A 6000-nucleotide genomic window follows, 5' to 3' on the forward strand; every position below is an offset into this window, starting at 1 on the left:
CAAGGCCACAGCAATTTCCTCTCCAGCCTCCTTCAGTATTCTGGGGTAGATCCCTTCAGGCCCTGGGGACTTATCTACCTTAATATTTTTTAAGACACCCAACACCTCGTCTTTTTGGAACACAATGTGACCCAGGCTATCTACACCCCCTTCTCCAGACTCAACATCTACCAATTCCTTCTCTTTGGTGAATACTGATGCAAAGTATTCATTTAGTACCTCGCCCATTTCCTCTGGCTCCGCACATAGATTCCCTTGCCTATCCTTCAGTGGGCCAACCCTTTCCCTGGCTACCCTCTTGCTTTTTATGTACGTGTAAAAAGCCTTGGGATTTTCCTTAACCCTATTTGCCAATGACTTTTCATGACCCCTTCTAGCCCTCCTGACTCCTTGCTTAAGTTCCTTCCTACTTTCCTTATATGCCACACAGGCTTCGTCTGTTCCCAGCCTTTTAGCCCTGACAAATGCCTCCTTTTTCTTTTTGGCGAGGCCTACAATATCACTCGTCATCCAAGGTTCCCGAAAATTGCCGTATTTATCTTTCTTCCTCACAGGAACATGCCTGTCCTGTATTCCTTTCAACTGACACTTGAAAGCCTCCCACATGTCAGATGTTGATTTGCCCTCAAACATCCGCCCCCAATCTATGTTCTTCAGTTCTCGCCTAATATTGTTATAATTAGCCTTCCCCCAATTTAGCACATTCATCCTCGGACCACTCTTATCCTTGTCCACCAGTACTTTAAAACTTACTGAATTGTGGTCACTGTTACCAAAATGCTCCCCTACTGAAACATCTACCACCTGGCCGGGCTCATTCCCCAATACCAGGTCCAGTACCGCCCCTTCCCTAGTTGGACTGTCCACATATTGTTTTAAGAAGCCCTCCTGGATGCACCTTACAAGCTCTGCCCTGTCTAAGCCCTTAGCACTAAGTGAGTCCAGTCAATTTTGGGGAAGTTGAAGTCTCCCATCACCACAACCCTGTTGTTTTTACTCTTTTCCAAAATCTGTCTACCTATCTGCTCCTCTATCTCCCGCTGGCTGTTGGGAGGCCTGTAGTATACCCCCAACATTGTGACTGCACCCTTCTTATTCCTGATCTCTACCCATATAGCCTCACTGCCCTCTGAGGTGTCCTCTCTCTAAATCCTGGAACGTTTAGCTGCCAATCCTGCCCTTCCCTCAACCAGGTCTCTGTAATGGCAACAACATCATAGTTCCAAGTAGTAATCCAAGCTCTAAGTTCATCTGCCTTACCCGTAATGCTCCTTGCATTAAAACATATGCACTTCAGGCCACCAGACCCGCTGTGTTCAGCAACTTCTCCCCGTCTGCTCTGCCTCAGAGCCACACTGTCCCTATTCCCTAGTTCTCCCTCAATGCTCTCACCTTCTGACCTATTGCTCCCGTGCCCACCCCCCTGCCATACTAGTTTAAACCCTCCCGTGTGACACTAGCAAACCTCGCGGCCAGGATATTTATGCCTCTCCGGTTTAGATGCAACCCGTCCATCTTATACAGGTCACACCTGCCCCGGAAGAGCTCCCAGTGGTCCAGATAACGGAAACCCTCCCTCCTACACCAGCTGTTTAGCCACGTGTTTGTCTGCTCTATCTTCCTAAGCCTCACTGGCACGTGGCACAGGGAGTAATCCCGAGATTACAACCCTCGAGGTCCTGTCTTTTAACTTTCTGCCTAGCTCCCTGAACTCCTGCTGCAGGACCTCATGCCCCTTCCTGCCTATGTCGTTAGTACCAATATGTACAACGACCTCTGCCTGTTTGCCCTCCCCCTTCAGGATTCCCTCTACCCGTTCGGAGACATCCTGGACCCTGGCACCAGGGAGGCAACATACCATCCTGGAGTCTCTTTCACGTCCACAGAAGCGCCTATCTGTGCCCCTGACTATCGAGTCCCCTATTACTATTACTCTTCTGCGCTTTGACCCTCCCTTCTGAACATCAGAGCCAGCCGTGGTGCCACTGCTCTGGCTGCTGCTGTTTTCCCCTGATAGGCTATCCCCCCCGACAGTATCCAAAGGGGTATATCTGTTCGAGAGGGGGACAACCACAGGGGATTCCTGCACTGACTGCCTGCCCTTTCTGGTGGTCACCCATTTCTCTGCCTGCACCTTGGGTGTGATCACAAGGGTTGTGGGGGCAAAACCCACGCAAACACAGGGAGAATGTGCACACTCCACACGGACAGTGACCCAGAGCCGGGATCGAACCTGGGTCCTCGGCGCCTTGAGGCAGTAGGGCTAACCCACTGCACCACCGTGCTGCCCCTAGATTTAATGCTAACTGGTATTATTGATCCAAATAAGATTAAGTGAGCCACATTCTTGGATCAGAAGGGTGTCCGTGCAGGTGTTCCACCTTCAGCCTGGCCATTATAATATTTTAGTCTGGTCATTCTGATTGATCAGCATGGTTACACTGATAGACGTCACGCAGGGCGGGGGGGGGGGTGGGGGGGGCAGTTGGATGTTCTTGAACATGTTCATACCTCCTGCCAAGAATAAAACTCTGCGGACAGTTCAGATACAGATCTACTAGTTTATTCACCCATCTTGTGTCCTATGCTCTGCTTTTTCACACAGCACTTAGTTCCAGTTCATTGTGTTCAGTATCTAACCTCTAACCTCTAACTCGTGACAATAAGGACAATATATATTTAGATAGTTTAACAGAATAAAAATGCCAAGTTGCATAGCAGGAGTGATCTTGGTGTGGGAGAGAATATGTAGTTGAAAACTCAGTTCAGAGTCAGATGTGACATTGAGGTTGTGAAGTCCGGATGGACCTCAAACAGGGGGAAGGGAGAACAATAGGGTAGGAAACAGAGTTTGTGGCCAGGGCTGAAGACAGTGGCTTAAGTCGTCTTAGTATTTTAATTGCAGGAAATTTCTTTTCATCCAATGCTGAATGTCAGGCCAATAGCTTGACAAATCACATTGTAGGAATCGACAGAGAGGATGGTGAGGCAGAGCTGGGAGTCATCAACATGAATGTGGAATCTGGAGTGTTTCCAGATTACGTCTCCGAGGGCTAATGGGTAATTAGAATTCGGAGAGGGCAAAAGTTAGATCCTTGAGGGACTCCCAATTCTAGGAAAGGTGAACTACCCTAAGTGATTGGAAGGACTGCTTATGTTGATCGACTGTCAAGTTTTAATAGGAAGATGCTGGGATTCAGATAGCTCGATAAGCTTCAGTTGATTCAACCACAGCCACTGCTGTGTTCCCGTGATAGTGAGCTGACAGAAATGTTGCCTGTTGCTACTTCAGCCATAATCTTGATTCTTAAGGTCGCCATTGACCTGTAAGGGAGTAGATCTGAGCGAAGCAGTGGGGTCTGCAAAGTCTTGCCAATTGACCAAATACTGTCAACGTTTTTTTTGTGTTGTGCGGCCACTTTACATTTTTTTGTGTGGCAACACACGCAGGAACTTAAAGTGGTGCCTTGTGAAGGAACCTTCAGGTTGATGCACAGCTTGAAGTGAACATTGTCCACGATGCTCTTCATCTGATTCCCCCATCAATATGCTAAAGCCTCTGCTAGATTGGAGGCCTGGGACTGTAGGAGCAACCTGATAATTCAATCATTCAAGGGAGCTGCTTCCTCTGTGTTTAGGACTAAGGGCCCTCTGCCACAGATACTCCTAGAGTTATTGTGCACTCCTTTGCAGACTTTGTGAATCACTGCACATAGGGACTACACAGCTCAACAATCTACGCGGGTCTTCATGTTCTGCTTGGAACCCCTCCCACTCTCGGATCGTGTTTTCGGGATCCTTAAGGGGTGATGAGCAGCCCAAGTTGTGGTCCACATAGGCACCAACGACATAGGTAGGAAAAGGGATGGGGATGTAAGGCAGGTATTCAGGGAGCGAGGGTAGAATCTTAGAGCTAGAAAAAACAGAGTTATTATCTCTGATTTGTTACCCGTGCCACGTGCTAGCGAGACGAGGAATAGGGAGAGAGAACAGTTGAACACGTGGTGCAGGAGGAAGGGATTCAGATATCTGGATAATTGGGGCTCATACTGGGGTAGATGGGACCTCTACAAACGGGATGGTCTACACCTGAACCAGAGGGGTACCTGGGGGGGGGGGAAATTTGCTAATGACCTTCAGGAGGCTTTGAACTAATTCTTCAGGGGGATGGCAACTGGAATTGTAGCTCCAGTGTACAGGAGGTTGAGAGTAGTGAGGTCATGAGTAAGATTTCAAGGTCGCAGGAGTGTACCGGCAGGCAGGAAGGTGTTTTCAAGTGTGTCTACTTCAATGCCAGGAGCATCCGGAATAAGGTGGGTGAACTTACAGCATGGGTTGGTACCTGGGTCTTCGATGTTGTGGCCATTTCGGAGGCATGGATAGAACAGGGACAGGAATGGTTGTTGCAGGTTCCGGGGTTTAGTTGTTTCAGTAAGCTCAGGGAAGTGGTAAAAGAGGGGGAGGTGTGGCATTGTTAGTCAAGGACAGTATTACGGTGGCAAAAAGAACGTTTGATGAGGACTCGTCTATTGAGATAATATCGAGTGATATTAGAAACAAGAAAGGAGAGGTCATCCTGTTGGGAGTTTTCTATAGGCCTCCGAAAAGTTCCAGAGATGTAGAGGGAAGGATTGCAAAGATGATTCTGGACAGGAGCGAAAGTAACAGGGTAGTTGTTATGGGGACTTTAACTTTCCAAATATTGACTGGAAACGCAATAGTTTGAGTACTTTAGGTGGGTCAGTTTTTGTCCAATGTGTGCAGGAGGGTTTCCTGACACAGTGTGTAAATAGGCCAACGAGAGGCGAGGCCCCATTGATTTGGTACTAGGCAATGGACTAGGCCAGGTGTTAGATTTGGAGGTAGGTGAGCAGTTTGCTGATAGTGGCCACAATTTGGTGACGTTTACTTTAGCGATGGAAAGGGATAGGTATATATCGCAGGGCAAGAGTTATAGCTGGGGGAAAGGCAATTATGATGCAGTTAGGCAAGACTTGGGATGGGGAAGGAAACTGCAGGGGATAGGCACAATTGAAATGTGCAGCATGTTAAAGGAATAACTACTGCGTGTCCTTGATAACTATGTACCTGTCAGGCAGGGAGGAAGTGGTCGAGGGAGGGAACCGTGGTTTACTGAGGTAGGTGAATCACTTGTCCAGAGGAAGAAGGAGGCTTATGTAAAGATGAGATGTGAAGGTTCAGTTAGGGCGCTTGAGAGTTACAAGTCAGCCAGGAAAGACCTAAAGAGAGAGCTAAGAAGAGCCAGAAGGGGACATGAGAAGTCCTTGGCAGGTAGGATCAAGGAAAACCATAAAGCTTTCTATAGGTATTCAAGAATAAAAGAATGACTAGGGTAAGAGTAAGGCCATCAAGGACAGTAGTGGGAAGTTGTGCGTGGAGTCTGAGGAGATAGGAGAGGCGCTAAATGAATATTTTTCGTCTGTATTCACACAGGAAAAAGACAATGTTGTCAAGGAGAATACTGAGATACAGGCTACTAGACTAGTCGGGATTGAAATTCATAAAGAGGAGGTGTTAGCAATTCTGGTAAGTGTGAAAATAGATAAGTCCCCTGGGCCAGATGGGATTTATCCTAGGATTCTCTGGGAAGCTAGGGAGGAGATTGCAGAGCCTTTGGCTTTGATCTTAATGTCGTCATTGTCTACAGGAATAGTGCCAGAAGACTGGAGGATAGCAAATGTTGTCCCCTTGTTCAAGAAGGGGAGTAGAGACAACCCCGGTAACTATATACCCATGAGCCTTACTTCTGTTGTGGGCAAAATCTTGGAAAAGCTTATAAGAGATAGGACGTATAATCATCCAGAAAGGAATAGTTTGATTTGGGATAGTCAACACGGTTTTGTGAAGGGTAGATCGTGCCTCACAAACCTTATTGAGTTCTTTGAGAAGGTGACCAAACAGGTGGACGATGGTAAAGCAGTTAATGTGGTGTATATTGGTTTCATTAAAGCGTTTGATAAGGTTCCCCACGGTAGGCTA

The 6000-nt window shown here is 47.5% G+C and overlaps 1 long non-coding RNA gene across 1 annotated transcript in view; it reads left to right on the forward strand.

Annotated features, from left to right (window-relative positions):
- The window catches only part of LOC140385325 (uncharacterized), a 230509-nt gene extending 224962 nt beyond the window's left edge, over positions 1-5547 (forward strand). Inside the window, exon 3 of the long non-coding RNA XR_011933336.1 lies at positions 5455-5547. This is a non-coding gene — a long non-coding RNA (uncharacterized lncRNA). The remainder of the gene's footprint in view (positions 1-5454) is intronic.
- Positions 5548-6000: the final 453 nt, after the last annotated feature.

This window comes from Scyliorhinus torazame, chromosome 11 (assembly GCF_047496885.1).
Source record: "Scyliorhinus torazame isolate Kashiwa2021f chromosome 11, sScyTor2.1, whole genome shotgun sequence".
NCBI lineage: Eukaryota > Metazoa > Chordata > Chondrichthyes > Carcharhiniformes > Scyliorhinidae > Scyliorhinus > Scyliorhinus torazame.